Raw genomic sequence first — 16,903 nt, forward strand, 5'->3', positions numbered from 1 at the left:
TCATTACTACATTTATCTATGAAGGTGGCCTTCCTCATCATCATCACATCCTCCAGACGAGTGGGAGAGCAAGGTGCCCTAATGGTACATCCTCCTTACACAACTTTCTTTAAAGATAAAGTTACTTTAAGACCACACCCCAAGTTCCTACCCAAAGTCGCTCCCCCCGCCCACACACTTCATTTGAAACAACCCATTTACTTACCTGTGTTTTTTCCAAAACCACATGCAGATGGAAGGGAGGCATCACTCCACACAGATATTTACAGAGCATTAGCTTTCTACATTGAAAGATCAAAAAAATTAAGAAAATCACAGAGACTTTCGGTCTCCATAACAGAATACTCAATAGGACAAACCATCTCAAAATAGAGAGACTATCCAAATGGATATCAGGATGCATCCATCTTTGCTTCCAAAAGAGCAACCTACAAGCCCCAGTGGGAGTCCGCACACTTTACCAGAGCACAGGCAGCTTTTGTGGCCTTTCTCAACAATGCCCCATTACCGACATTTGCAGAGCAGCAACCTGGGCATCAGCCCACACATTGACAGAACACTATGCTATAGAACAACAATCAACATCAGATGCTTGTTTTAGACTCACGGTGTTATCCAACATTTACAACACAACTCCGAAGCCCCTCCCTTCCACTGAGGAGCACTGCTCAACAGTGACCTAAAGTGGAGCACCCACAGGGACACTCCAAGAAGAAGAAGAAGAAGGTTACTCACCTTGTGCAGTAACTAAGGTGTTTTGAATTGGCTGTCACTGTGGGTGCTCCACTACTCTCCCACCTCCCCTCTACTTCAGAGTTTCATACAGATTCTCTGCGGTAGAGAAGGAACTGGGGGGCGGTTGGTTGTGCAGCACTATGTAACCACCTGGAGTGGTGCAAGACAGTGATGGCGCGTGTGTGACCCAACTAGGCACTGCTGCCACAAATCTCTGTTTCAGGTGTAAGGTGTACAGACACCTAAAGTGGAGAACCCAACAGAGATGCTCCTCAAAGAAGAAGGGAATTGAGTTGCTACATACGTTCTCTGATTATTAGGTTATTTTCAGAATAATGGATGTATTTACAGTACCACACTAGACCTTCTGATCATTAGACCCATTCAGAAACTTTAGGGATGAGGGCATTTGGGCCTTAGTCTGAAGTTGGAAGTATAATTCTCTATGTAATTTGGTCAGGAACTTTTCAGCTAAAAAATTTTCAATTTGTAGAAACCAGAACTTTTGATGGAAACATTGGTTATGAAAAAAACTTTTGTCAGGATTGTTTTTCAGGTCCAGGAGGAAATTTCCTGTAACACAGAGAGAGAGATCCAGCCCAGAATAGCCAAGCAGTTGGGGGATTCATGTAGGAGACCCGGTGTTCAGTCTGCTAGATTCAGACTACTGACTTAAGCCTGGGTCTCCCACATCCCAGCAGTGTACCCTAACCATCTGGCTATCCCAGGGATCTCTCCCATATCAAATGTTTTTGTGAAATTGAATTCTCGTTTCCAGGCAGTCCCATATGTAATCTTACCTCTGGTGTGCTTGGCAATAAACTCTGTAAGTAATTGGCAGGTTCTAAAGGGAGGTCAACCTTTCTTATTTTAAGTATCTGTTAATTTCACACACACGCGCGCGCACACACACACATCCCGAAGAGAAATTATTTGAGGGCACAGCCACCAGTAAATCACAGTTCTTCTGCCACTCGGAAGAATAACAGTAATTTATTGCATTTAATCTGGAAGAGGTTAAATACATTACAGTTACTATTCTGATTCTATTTGACTGGGATACGGCACACTTAAGCCAACAGCTCAGATGATTTATTTGCCTGTCTAGATAAACTGCCTCCTCGTGTCTGCATCTCATATTTAAATATAGTTTAACTTAGGCTATGCCTACACTTAGGACAGTGTGCAGAGTACATACATGGCATGCCCCCCGGAACGCAGCTATAACTAGCAGTGCAGAAGGTGAGGCACTGCTTAGGTGAGTAGACACATCAGAATCTTAGGGTATGTACCCTACATGGCTCTCTACGCACAAAAGCAGTGGCTTCCATGGCTATGCTGCTATTTTTAGCAGTGTAGCATCCTGCTGCCTCTCCATTGCAGGAGTGTTTCCCCACCAAAGGGAAAGGCTCCAGCAACAGGAAAAGGGTCTGGCAGGGGGAAGCAGTGGGAAAAATCTCTGACAGCTCCCCACTGCCAGAGCCTTTTCTCCTGCCTCCCCTGTGCCAGAGCCTTTCATTGCCATGTGTAGCTACACACCACTGTGTGGATGCACCCTACTCCACTGCAACATGTAGCTGCATGCTGCCACCACTGTAGACAAGGCCTTAATGTTAAAAATAGTGTGTTGGGGGGTAGAATATATTCCAGCTATAACCACTTTACACACAGCAGGGAATGCAGGGAATTAGGAGCCACCATACTGCATGAGACCAGTGAGCCAGTTAGTTCAGAATCCTGGCTCTGGCAGTGGCCAGAACCAAGGACTCTGTTTTCCATTTCATTTGGCAGTCTGTTGATCACTCTCTCATTGATGGGGTTACAGGCAAAGTGCTAGAATTGAAAAAAAAAAATAGCTAAAAAATGTATTTCACAGCCAGGTAAGGTTTCCAAGATTCCAATACATTTAAAGTGATTTCCTTGAAAAAGCCAAGGTAGAGGTTTGTCAGATTTGTTGGCTTTCTCAGAACAAAATCTTTTAGGCGCTCTAATTGCATACACCATTCAGATAATATAGATTCATAGATATTTAGGTCAGAAGGGACCATTATGATCATCTAGTCTGACCTCCTGCACAATGCAGGCCACAGAACTTCACCCACCACTCCAAAAAAAGACCTCACACCTATATCTGTGCTATTGAAGTCCTCAAATTGTAGTTTGAAGACCTCAAGGAGCAGAGAATCCTCCAGCAAGTGACCCATGCCCCATGCTACAGAGGAAGGCGAAAAACCTCCAGGGCCTTCCAATCTGCCCTGGAGGAAAATTCCTTCCCGACCCCAAATATGGCGATCAGCTAAACCCTGAGCATATGGGCAAGATTCATCAGCCAGATACTACAGAAAATTCTTTCCCGGGTAACTTGGATCTTACCCCATCTAAAAACCCATCACAGGCCATTGGGCCTATTTACCATGAATATTTAATTACCAAAACCATGTTATCCCATCATACCATCTCCTCCATAAACTTATCGAGTTTAATCTTAAAGCAAGATAGATCTTTTGCCCCCACTACTTCCCTCGGAAGGCTATTCCAAAACTTCACTCCTCTGATGGTTAGAAACCTTCGTCTAATTTCTAATCTAAATTTCCTAGTGGCCAGTTTATATCCATTTGTTCTTGTGTCCACATTGGTACTGAGTTTAAATAATTCCTCTCCCTCTCTGGTATTTATCCCTCTGATATATTTATAGAGAGCAATCATATCTCCCCTCAACCTTCTTTTAGTTAGGCTAAACAAGCCAAGCTCCCTGAGTCTCCTTTCATAAGACAAGTTTTCCATTCCTCGGATCATCCTAGTAGCCCTTCTCTGTACCTGTTCCAGTTTGAATTCATCCTTCTTAAACATGGGAGACCAGAACTGCACACAGTATTCCAGGTGAGGTCTCACCAGTGCCTTATATAACGGTACTAAAACCTCCTTATCCCTACTGGAAATACCTCTCCTGATGCATCCCAAGACGACATTAGCTTTTTTCACAGCCATATCACATTGGCAGCTCATAGTCAACCTATGATCAACCAATACTCCAAGGTCCTTTTCCTCCTCCGTTACTTCTAGTTGATGCGTCCCTAGCTTATAACTAAAATTCTTGTTATTAATCCCTAAATGCATGACCTTACACTTCTCACTATTAAATTTCATCCTATTCCTATTACTCCAGTTTACAAGGTCATCCAGATCCTCCTGTAGGGTATCCCTGTCCTTCTCTAAATTAGCAATACCTCCCAGCTTTGTATCATCTGCAAACTTTATTAGCACACTCCCACTTTTTGTGCCCAGGTCAGTAATAAAAAGATTAAATAAGATTGGTCCCAAAACTGATCCTTGAGGAACTCCACTGGTAACCTCCCTCCAACTTGACAGTTCACCTTTCAGTAGGACCCGTTGTAGTCTCCCCTTTAACCAATTCCCTATCCACCTTTCAATTTTCCTATTGATGCCCATCTTATCCAATTTAACTAATAATTCCCCATGTGGCACAGTATCAAACGCCTTACTAAAATCTAAATAAATTAGATCCACTGCGTTTCCTTTATCTAAAAAATCTGTTACTCTCTCAAAGAAGGAAATCAGGTTGGTTTGGCACGATCTACCTTTTGTAAAACCATGTTGTATTTTGTCCCATTTACCATTGACTTCAATGTCCTTAACTACCTTCTCCTTCAAAATTTTTTCCAAGACCTTGCATACTACAGATGTCAAACTAACAGGCCTATAATTACTTGGATCACTTTTTTTCCCTTTCTTAAAAATAGGAACTATGTTAGCAATTCTCCAATCATATGGTACAACCCCTGAATTTACAGATTCATTAAAAATTCTTGCTAATGGGCTTGCAATTTCTTGTGCCAATTCTTTTAATATTCTTGGATGAAGATTATCTGGGCCCCCCGATTTAGCCCCATTAAGCTGTTTGAGTTTCGCTTCTACCTCAGATATGGTGATGTCTACCTCCATATCCTCATTCCCATTTATCATGCTACCATTATCCCTAAGATCCTCTTTAGTCTTATTAAAGACTGAGGCAAAGTATTTGTTTAGATATTGGGCCATGCCTAGATTATCCTTGACCTCCACTCCATCCTCAGTATCAATTACAATATCAATTACATTTATTTCTCTAATAGTCTTGCTCATTTATTTCAAAGTGCTACTAAAGCACTATTCTGTAATTTTTCCAATTGGGTTTAACTGATCCTGAAGAGCCAGAAGTTGTTGGTTTACCAAAGCAGTCACACTTCAAAAGTTTTTCCAAGTTTGCAAGATTCTATCGGGGTGCAAGTATCACCAGCAATATCTCTCATACTGGAAGAAATTTTTGACGTGCAACTCCTGACACTGCTTCCTTCCTGACATATTGAGATAGCCCTGCCCCTTCTCACTTGCTGGTCCCCACCACAGCCAGAGACAGGAAATCTCAGGGGTGTAGCGGTTAGCTAGATAGTTATCTGTGGCATCATTACACTACATTTCAAGTTTATCTATTGACCAGTGCCATCCACCCTTTAGGTTCCTTTACTATTAACATTAGTACCAGCGGAGCATGGTCCTGAAATGCTAATTGAGCCAAATCTGACAATTTCTCTGGCAACCAGATGAATATCAAGAAAAGAGTAATCTAATCTCAAATATGATTGGTGTCTCAGTGAAAAAAGTGCAATCTCCTTTCAGAGGCTGCAGGTGGCATCTTACATGTTTTTGTCTCCTAAAAGTTTTCCTAATTTTTTTCACTTTCAAGTTCAGAGAGTTAGTGGGACCTGAGCAATTTTAGAAAGTATATATATAACAGTGACACCTAGAGCAGGGCCCCATTGTGCCAGGTATTCTACAAACAGATATGGTATGGCTTCATAGCAGAGGGTACCAGGATACAGGTACTCTGGCTTGCCAAGCCCACCTGTAAATGTCCACACTGCAGAGTCACATACAACTCATACCAATGTCCACGCTGCAGTTACCCAAGTTTAGCGCTAGGATTTATGGGGGTATATCCCCAGGTTCTTAGCACCTGACTACCTTGAGCCAGTCTAGGAATTTATTGGTGATGTATTGTGGGAAATCTTGTCTGTCCTTGAGTAAGAGGCAGTTCCTACTTTGAAGAGCTAACCATCTAATTGGATAAAACCACCCATTGGAGGGAAGGGAAACAAAAGGAAAACTGACTTTCTTGAAGCCCACTTAGCAGCACAGTGGCAAAGCTGGAAAGAAAACCCCCATCTGCTGAGTTACAGAGCAGTGTGTCTTGCAGTAGACCATGCTATCTTGTTCACAGCCTCAGCCAGTCACTGATCATTATATTCAGGATGAGGAAGGAATTTTTTTCCCCAAGGCAGATTGGCAGGGACCCTAGGGTTTTCATAATCCTTTATGACATGGGGTGTGGGCCACTAGCTAGGTTCATCTGGGTATAGAACATATAATCAATTCCATGCTATTGCAGGTCCTCAGGCATTGGTCATCGCAGTCCCTCCTGTTCTCTGCCTGTGGCACATAAGAGATTAGTATCCTGGGGGCTGTAATACTTTGGTCTAATTCTGGTTGTTGGGTTTGGTGTGGTGGTGGCTGGGGGGCGTTTAGTGGTCTGTGATATACAGGAGGTAGGACTAGATGATCTGGTGGTCCCTTTTGACCTTAAACTCTATAACTCTAGTAGTGACAATGAGTCCTACCACTCCCTATTCCCAATGTTCCACGTGTATGCAAATCTTGAATATGTAATTAAAAATAATCAGACTAGAGATAGCGTATAAATTTTATTCCCAGTTTCTCCAACAACCAGTGCAATCCTACCCTCCTCTCATAGTATTGTTGCAGTCAGATGAAGGGAACATATTTATGCACACACAAAAACTTCTCACCACCCTGGCTCTTAACATACTATGAAGAGTAGAAATACCCCTCCACACTTCAAATTTTCATGCTCAGTGTTTGATGAAAGGAGATTCTTGAAAGAGGGGGAAATCATCCTTTAGTTTCTTTTTAGATAAGAACTCTCATTTTACAGGGATGGTCATAGTCTAATGTCTAGTGAGATAATTTTACATGAATCATCCATTACAGAATGTTAACACTTATGTTTGTATCTTGCAAATAATTGAACTCAGAGTAATCCTTTGTTAGCAAACATCTGGAATGATAAGTGAGAAAGGAAGAGAAGAGATGTTCTAAGACAGATTTTAAAAAACTGTAATGTTCCTTTGTTTCTTTGTTCGAAAATCCCAGAGCATATGTGCCTATCCTTTCTTATAATGATTCAAACTCTACCTATCGAGGTAAATCAGTAGGCCATGAAAATAAAAATAAACTGCCATAGCTAAGCAAGAGAGAATCCAGATCATAACTTGGTTAGGAAAGGAAAGGAAATTATATGCTCGGTAGAGTCTTGCTTCTTGTATTAAAATTCTGAACTCCCTCTTTCCACCTTCCACTTCAACAATATAGTCAACCACCAACTCTACAGTAGTTATATAATGTTATGTCAACAGTATAGTTGCACACATACTTGAGTGAAATATACGCTTTGTCAACCCAAGACCCATGGATAATGAAAAAGGAAAAGACAGCAAGATCTCTAGGGGAAGGGATGAGGAATTATCATAGAATCACAGAATATCAGAGTTGGAAGGGACCTCTGGAGGTCATCTAGTCCAACCCCCTGCCCATAGCACAGGGTTACAGGCAGGATACACTATAAAGAGTAGACAGAAACATTTCCCTGCTTTGCACAGCGAGTCTTTGATCCATAGTTGTGTAACTGGCAGAGGTGCCTCACACACACAGTATTCAAAACTTTCCTAGATTCTAAGAAATGAACACATTTCAAAACTCAAGTCATCTATACTAAAGGCTTTTCTCAATAGGTTCTCCACACTATTCCTCATTCATTCTGTGTTAGGAGGAATGCAGAATAACCCTATTTTATACCATATCCCAAATACACATAAGCTAGTGAACACTAGAAGAGGGCCAAATTCTCCTCACTAGGGCTGACATTTGATCCATTGTGTCTTGTTTCACTTGAGCATCTCAGTAGCTTGCTCTTTTGACATGATTTATTTTCTAGATATTTCTGTATTGTGAATAATTATTTTTCTCATTTGCCTTTTGTGCACATACAAATTCTATCTACCTTCAAGGGTGAAGCTCCTGTGTATAGCTGACGGAGGTTTTGGAATTCACTCCTGTAGCAACTAAAAATAATCACCAACCTCACCACCCTCAGGTCCAAATGCAAATCCCACTGTCTTTGACCTTGCCTCCCCACACAGAAACTCCAAATCTATTAGCATTTCTGGGACACTCACAAAAATCTAACACAACTTATTCACCCTGGGGGGGTGGGGGGAGTTTGAAGGGGAAACTTTACTGATGGTAAGTTGTATGATTTTTAAATCTGAAAAATACTCAAACATGGTGATGGGCATGGTATAAGAACCTAAATAAAAAAGAGCTGGAACCATTTTTGATCAGAGAGAGTATACGCCATACTGAAAAGGGAAATATCTTTTATCATGATTTTGGTTCAGTAAAGAGCACAAGTCAGAGTCAGCTGTGGACTCTTTTAAGTTATTCCAAATGCATGAAAACAAAAAATATTTTCCACCTTTAGCCGTAATTATATGTATATTTCTCTTGAGATAAACATATGCATTTGCTTTAACAGACTCTCTCTTTTCTGACAATATCCCGCCCCTCCCCCCCCCGCCCCACCTTCCCCCCAACCCCCAGGCAAACTTCCTTTTCAAATTATCAGTGGCTGAAGGTTTGGGTTGTTGTTTTTTTAAAGCAAACAAATAAATTACCCATCTTTAACTAGATTCATGTGCATTTGGGAATATATTAAGTGTTTTACATTTTCTTTAATATTGCATTACAAATCCTGGAAGATTGTTCCTTGCAGTATGTGTTCACAGATACATTCATCGGTGAATGAAAGCCTAATTTTCTAATGGCATTTAAGATTATTTTAGTAACAGTGCACATATGTTATCAGAGGAAGAAACAAAATTTTAAAGTCTCTTCTCTGCTATGTTTGTTGTTTTACTCTTTGACCACTATACCCTAGTGAGTTTTGCAGCTCCAGGATACTAAATCTTCATTTCTCACCATCCAGAAATGTTGAAGTCAGTAGCTCTAATTTTCTAATCTGTTACACCACTTTTGTGCTAGTATAATTCTACTGAAATCAATGGCCTTACACCATCAAAAAACTGGTAAAATATAGGGGAGAATCTGTCCTAGTATGTATAGACTGCAGACTTGGGAGTATATATTTTTTCACATCACAATAATGCTAAAGTATGTTTTTCAGTATTGTTTTACTGCAATATAAAAGGAAATACTTTAATCCAGATTAGCACACTGAAACTACCCCATTTGGGTACTGTGTTAGTCAAAGCTGAGTTTCAGAGTACTTATTGTGGTAGAATTCAAATTTGGTCTCATAATATCCTAGAAACATGCTTTAAAATTGTATGAATACAAATCTGGCTACTCCCTTTCAAACTAAGGTAAATTTTAAATGAGAACCACAAAGGAAAAAGTCTGCTGCAGTTTCCACGGTAAACATCTGATGAAGTGAGCTGTAGCTCACGAAAGCTCATGCTCAAATAAATTGGTTAGTCTCTAAGGTGCCACAAGTACTCCTTTTCTTTTTGCGAATACAGACTAACACGGCTGTTCCTCTGAAACCTGTCAAAGGAAAAAATGATAATGTTTGCACCCTATTTTTCTTCTTTGTGATAAATAAAAAAACCCTGAATTTCTTTCCCACATAAAATACAATTCTGTTTGTGGCTCCCCCCCCCACCAATCTCAGTTATGTCTTTCCTGTTTTTATTTAAGAATTCTTTGGAGAACTAGATAAGTGATAGGTTACTCAGCTCTTTATTACACAGAGAAAGCTTTTCTCCCAAATGTTTTTCAGATGTTAGAGTTAAATATTTAGTTACAAAAGCAATCATACTTGCTCAAGTTTTAGTCCTTCAGTATGTCCCACTAGTTTGCCTGTCTTCCAGCACATGCAAGTGACAACTTAATATTTAAAATGTAAAAAGTATGTAGAATAAAACCTGTAAATATATATAAAGTATATCGAGCTACTTAATGCAGTAGAAAGAAATAAAAAGGGTGTGCCTACACTTTGTTTTCCTTTTGTTTAGGTCACCTTTACAAGTAGTAACTTAGAGATGGCTTGTGTGACAACCTGAATACCTAACATCTGATTAGTGGAATTTGTCATAGTTTTTACTCCACTGCATGTTAACTATTGCTACACAGGCCATCTTTAAAACTATTCTTAAATAATATATTTTATACTTTGCTCTATTTTTCATTATTAATACCTTTCTGAGGATAAGTTGTGAACACAGCTCTCTTTCCACAGGCAGAACTACTGTTCCTGGAGTAGTCATCTCCAGCTGTGGTGCAGAAGTCTAAAAATAAATGGAGATACTGCAGCCTGGTGAGACTGTTATACCTCTGTGGTGATGATTCTTGCTCCTCGGTGAGTTACACTAGTTCAGAACATCTAGTCCACCGGGCTGCTCCGGTGTATTAGCCGAGAAAGGTTTTGAAGTAGCGGCCTCTTTCTTGCAGATGGGAGAGGAAACGTGTCTGTTCATGTTAAGCACATAATAAAATGCATTGAAAAGCCTTTCAAGTCAGCAGCAGCTCTGACATAGCATGGTGCCACGATGAGCTGTTGCTAAGACCTGGATTCTGAAAAAATATAGACGTGTAATCAGGGTTCTACAAATCAACTGAGCGAAAAATCATTCAATAAAAAACCTACACCTCCACAAAATCTTCCCTTTTGTTTCTGATTCGCAGCTGGAGGACATGTGCATTAACCAGCCTCTGAACAAAATCACTGGCATGTCACTGAAATGGCTTTTGTCCCTCTGAACAGCCTTCCATGGGCATTTTTGCCTATTTCTCCAAAGAGACTGTGAGATCTTGCCATAGACTTTCTTCATCAGAGGAAAGGCAAAGACATCCAGAAATAATATCAAGCTATCAAAGCCAGAGCCACAGACTAAAGGAAGCCAGCTGCTGAAATAGAAATTAAGGAAATCAAAGGGCCTCTTGAAATAATAAAAAGGGCTCTTAAATAACTGCAGCAAAAGCCAACTGAATTGAAAGCAAGCACTAACTCCAGTTCCTGAAAGAGAGAGAAATCAATTGCGTTTATACAAAGAAATCTGTTAATTCACTTGTAATAAGCACCAGTAGTTGCAGTTCAAAAAGAAAAAAAAAAGTCAAGTACCATCAAAAAATAATAACACTGTTAAAAATCAAAAAGTTGCTCCAGGGTATTGAAAATTTGTGAGTATTAGAAACTAAGAGTTTATATATATTCTGTCAACTCAGTGACTTGGCATCAGTTTTACCTACTGCTATGCAAGAGGTCAGGGTTAAAGAAGAGCCACAAGACTGTTGCCTATAGCACCAGCAGGGACTGGAAGTGTTGCTGACCTTTTGGGCTCAGGGAAGGTAGAGTGCATCTCATGTCTCTCTGGAACACTCCCCAGCAGCCTCCAAGTAGATATCTAGCTAAAATAATGACAACAATAATCACAATCTTGAAAATAGTGGACTAGCTGAAGCAGCAAGGGGCAGTATTAAAAAAGGAAACATCCTCAGGAACTATTGAGGACTCTCTGAAAGACTCAAAGTATGAGGCCAGAGTCTGTTTGCTTCAGAAGCTTCCCTTAAGAGTGAGGAGAGGGATTTAAGATATCAGGGATAAAAACATGTGTTATTAGAACTAAGGAAGGAGAAAGGAAGATTGTGAATCATCATTAGTCATTATAGGGAAATAAAGGAATAAGTTTTGAATACACTTGAAGCCCTTGACAGGGGCAATGACAACTATTGAAATGACAGCACAGCATTCCAACCACTTTATGACAGTGCTACAATTGGATTTTACAGGAAGCACAGTCTGCTTTCTCCTGAGATGTCATTTGTGAACCAGCTAGGGTCTGACACATCAGCTGCTCCAGCAAATAACGTATCACTGAACTTACAAAAGGTTAAAGTTCTGTTTCTTTACAGATCATAAGAGCAAAGTAGCAACAAGAAACCGTACTGCCACCCATGAGCTTTTGGGAACTATAGCCCTAAAAAGTTGCTGGGCTTTTAATCCTGGAACCTGGTGGTGGACCTGAAAAGAAACATTAAGGATCTAATCCTCAACTGGTATAAATGGATTCAGCTCCATTCAAGTCAACATGTAGCTCAAGGGGATGCTCTGGTGTATTAACTTAGAAAAGTTTTGAGGTAGCAGCCTCTTTCCTGGAGATGGGAGAGGAAACATGTCAGTTCATGTTAAGCACATAATAAAATGCACTGAAAAGCCTTTGAAGTCAATGGAGACGCACCCATTTACACCAGCTGAGGACCTGGACCTAATATCTCAACCTACATCCCTGCAAGATATGTAAAATTTGGCAGCATCCCCTAGAGCTGATAACTTTGAACATGTTTGTATTCAGAATGAGGTAAAATGCTGACTAATCTTGTTCTGAAGGTGATTTTTAAACAAGGGTTGGGACTAGCGTTACATTAGCAGTGGGCACTTTCACATAGCTCCTTGGCACAGCGTGTTAAGGGCACTAGCCTTTCACTTCAGCTCAAGTCTAACATAAGGCTAGACAATAGGAAATCAGTTTGGAAGTCTCATCAGCTGCCTAGTAGATATTCATCTAGGACCTGACCCAATTGAAAGACCTCCTTTGAAAGACTCCCATTGACCTATATAGCAAAATTATCTCACAGTTTGGCACAACTGGCAGTCTGCCTGTAAGATAGGACCTGAAATATTATATAACATCAGCTGCCAAGTGTGCCAGAATTGCGGGGCAAACTGCTGGAGTCTATGGTATCTTGTGGGACTTGCCACCATGACTCCTTTCTCTGAAAAAGGAATCCCACACAGATGCTTTAAAAGCTTGTGTTTGGCAAAGCCTCTTTAAGCATTGTCTGCACATAATAAAGCTTTTTCACAGGAAAAAAAAAATAGCAAAGCTTTCAAAGCTCCTGAGGCAGCTACAGGGATTGACTCCCCTTGAAGAGGGAATCCAAGGTGGAGGCTGCACAGAGACTTTATCATTTTTTAAAGTCAGATAAATCATTGCAAATAAAGAAGAGAATAAGATCTATTGAACCATCACAGATATTATTACACTATGTAACCGAAGAGAGGTAATATCGCTTTACAGTTGGAGCAACGAATAGGATACAGAACTCCCTGGTTCCATTCATGGATCCCAAAGTTATATAGCAAGTCAGTGGTGGAAATGTATTTCCGCATTTCTCTGCCTTGGTTACCCCATGTCTACAAGAATATTATTAGCACTTATTTACTTCACAAGGATGCTGTGAGACTGAAATAATTTATAGTTTAAGAGTTTTGACATTCCAGAATGGAAATCACTATCAGAACTTATACATTATAGTACATTTCACCCTATTTTTTGTAAATATGACAACTATAAAGACTATAGAATGCACAATCACATGCAAGCAAAATATTTCTTTGTAAGTGTCAAGATTCCTCCCCCACTCTGAACTCTAGGGTACAGATGTGGGGACCTGCATGAAAACCTCCTAAGCTTATCTTTACCAGCTTAGGTTAAAACTTCCCCAAGGTACAAATTAATTTTATCCTTTGTCCTTGGAATATCCACTGCCACCACCAAACCCTAACTGGGTTTACTGGGAAACGTAGTTTGGACACGTCTTTCCCCCCAAAATCCTCCCAACCCTTGCACCCCACTTCCTGGGAAATGCTGGGTAAAAAGCCTCACCAATTTGCATAGGTGACCACAGACCCAAACCCTTGGATCTGAGAACAATGAAAAAGCATTCAGCTTTCTTACAAGAAGACTTTTAATAGAAATAGAAGTAAATAGAAGTAAAGGAATCACCCCTGTAAAATCAGGATGGTAGATACCTTACAGGGTAATTAGATTCAAAACATAGAGAATCCCTCTAGGCAAAACCTTAAGTTACAAAAAAGACACACAAACAGAAATAGTCATTCTATTCAGCACAATTCTTTTCTCAGCCATTTAAAGAAATCATAATCTAACACATACCTAGCTAGATTACTTACTAAAGTTCTAAGACTCCATTCCTGGTCTATCCCCGGCAAAAGCAGCATACTGACAGACACAGACCCTTTGTTTCTCTCCCTCCTCCCAGCCTTTGAAAGTATCTTGTCTCCTCATTGGTCATTTTGTTCAGGTGCCAGCGAGGTTACCTTTAGCTTCTTAACCCTTTACAGGTGAGAGGATTTTTCCTCTGGCCAGGAGGGATTTTAAAGGGGTTTACCCTTCCCTTTATATTTATGACAGTAAGCTTAAAGCATTATAGAGAAATAAAGCAGTAAGTTCTGTATAGAAGTTGAAGCAAACAAGTTAAAGAAAACTGATCAGATATTCTTTTCTACCTCCATCCAAAAGTTAAATCTGGTAGGACTGAAATGAATTTTAAGGGAAGACTCCACTTTCCCTTTAACAACAAGGTCCAAGTTGGACAATAACTACTCAGTTTAATCCTTGTAAGCGGAAGTACTGAAAAAATCTAAGTTCCGGTCTAAGGTTAGGAAAGGGCATAGGGGAGCCTGTTTTTAATCACACTATGGACATTTCCTAGAGGTGCATATTGATTTCACACTGTCAAACTGCAAAATACGTTATAACAAAGCAATTAAAACTGTTGATAATTATTACAATTAACTCGCTGTGTCTTACTAATGGAATGTTCAAGCATCCGAGAATTCCTGATTATCAGAAACTAATGGATGTTTGGAAGAGGAATGTCATTTTCCGTAACAGTATGTTCTTAGTTGATTTAATGTTCTCTGCAAACAGTTTTGCTCCTCTCTATGTTTCATTTGTGGTTTTGCAAGGGAAAGGACGATGGCAGTGAATTGTTTTTCTTGAGAAGGAGCAGGGCTCTTCACTTTGCTTTTGTGCCAGGGGGACGTGAAGCCAGGATAGAGAAAAGGTTTGCATTTCTTTGTACATGAATTCATTAGATTCATCAGGCCTGATTCTGGTCTCAGTTACATCAGTATAAATGTAAACTAGCTCATCTGAAGTCAACAGAGTTATACTGGTCTTCGTGAGATTGGAATCAGGCCCGCTATATCTAGCTGTGTTCCTATATTATGGTCATAACCATGGCATCAGAGCACCTCTTTCTCATGGGGGTCTGAATTCCTTCTTACACTGGTGCAGAGCCTGGCAAAGGGACTTAGGGGAGGCAATGCACTTCTCCTATCCTGGAACTGCAAGAGGCCTAATCAGCACCCATTGCAAGTTAGCTACCCTAATTTGCTCCCTGGATACAGCAGTCCCTACAAAGCTACATGGCAGCTAGAGAATAGCAGAGGCACAGAGACACTCCAGCTATGTCCACCTCTGTCTCCAGAACTGCCTCCTGTATTGCAACGGCAGTTGTGCTCCAGCCAGAGGGGGGCCCTACACTGGGATATTTTCTGCAGGGAGCCTTACAACAGATTTGCAGCCCTTTAAGACCATTGTAAAGAACCACAACAGAGGCTGTACTCAGTAAGGGTGGTGAAACGTTGACCTTGACTGAAGAGATCGTTGAGCGGGGAAGGAGCACTTTGAGGAACTGCCCAACCTGATGGACATGCCCCGCTTCCAGGAAGCAGCGCTGGAAACCTCTGATGAGATCAGATCTATTTCTGATGCTGAGATCGATACAGCAATAAAGTGCCTTCATAGCAGGCAGCAGGTGGCTGAGATTCACCTCGACATGTTGAAAGCACTGGAAATGTTGGGGTGGCATGGTTAACACACCTCTTCAATGTTTCATGGAAGGTAGGTGCAGTACTTCTGGACTGGCAAACTGGGGTGATGGTCCCAATCTTTAAGAAAGTAGAGCAGAGGGTGTGTTCCAACTATAGGGGGAATCACACTCCTCAGCCTCCCCGGCAAAGCCTATGCCAGGGTGCTGAAGAGGAGGTTACGCCAGTTAGTGGAACTCAGATTCAGGAGGAACAATGTGGATTCCATCCTGGCCATGGAACAACTGACCAGCTTTTTGCTGTCCCAGATACTTGAGGGGTCATAGGAATTTGCTAATCCTGTCTACCTTTGTTTTGTAGACCGGGTGAAGGCATATGATCACATTCCCTGAAATGTCCTGTGGGAAGTGCTGTGGGAGTATGAGGTGCCGGTGCCACTTTTGCCTGCTACCCAATTCCTCTATTCTCAGAGCGAGAGTCGTGTTTGTATTCTTGGCATTAAGTTGAGTTCGTTCAAGCTGGGCATTGCACTCCGCAAGTGTGTGTCTTATCCCCACTCCTGTTCATGATTTTCATGTACAGGATATCAAGGCACAGCCAAGCTGTGGTGTGCATCTGGTATGGGGACTTGGAGGTGGCATCTCTGGTAATTGTTGTCCTTCTTGCTTCTTCAGACTGTGATCTCCATTGCACACTCAAACATTTTCCTGCTGAGTATGAAGCAGCTGAGACGAGAATCAGCACCTCCAAATCAGAGGTCATGATCCTTTCCCAGAAGAAAGTGGAGTGCTTTCTCCAGATGAGGGGGGGAGCAGCTGCCCTTAGTGGATGAGTTCAGGTATCTAGGAGTCTTGTTCATGAGTGAGGCAAGCGGGTGAGATCAACCAGCAGATTGGTGTGGCAGCAGCAATGATCCGGGCACTGTACTGATCCGTGGTGGTGAAGCGGGAGCTGAATTCTCAGATGAAGCTCTGTGTTTACAGATTGATCTACATCCCCATCCTCACTTATGGTCATGAACTTTGGGTAATGACTGAAAGGACAAGATCACGAGTACTAGCAGCGGAAATGAGGTTTCTCCGCAGGGTGGCTGGGCTTACTTTCCAAGATAGGGTGAGGAGCTCGGCTATATAGGATGGGTTTGGAGTAGAACCACTACTTCTCCGGATCAAGAGTGGGCAGCTGAGGTGGTTTGGACACCTGATAAGGGTGCCTCCTGGGAGGCTTCCGTTAGAACTCTACTGGGCACATCCCACTGGGTGGCTAAGTTCCCTCTAAGCTGTGTGGCCACGCAGCAGGCTATCAAGGGCCATGCAGCAGGGAGAGGCGTGTTTCTCCCGGCCCCAGTCCCGGGGCTGCCATGGCCAGGGAGAGGCA

The 16,903-nt window shown here is 41.4% G+C and overlaps 1 long non-coding RNA gene across 1 annotated transcript in view; it reads right to left on the bottom strand.

Moving 5' to 3' along the window:
* Window positions 1–209: 209 nt before the first annotated feature.
* Window positions 210–16,903, bottom strand: part of LOC140903534 (uncharacterized) — a 73,137-nt gene continuing 56,443 nt past the window's right edge. Inside the window, exon 3 of the long non-coding RNA XR_012156275.1 lies at window positions 210–281. This is a non-coding gene — a long non-coding RNA (uncharacterized lncRNA). The remainder of the gene's footprint in view (window positions 282–16,903) is intronic.

This window comes from Lepidochelys kempii, chromosome 1 (assembly GCF_965140265.1).
Source record: "Lepidochelys kempii isolate rLepKem1 chromosome 1, rLepKem1.hap2, whole genome shotgun sequence".
Classification (NCBI taxonomy): Eukaryota; Metazoa; Chordata; order Testudines; family Cheloniidae; genus Lepidochelys; species Lepidochelys kempii.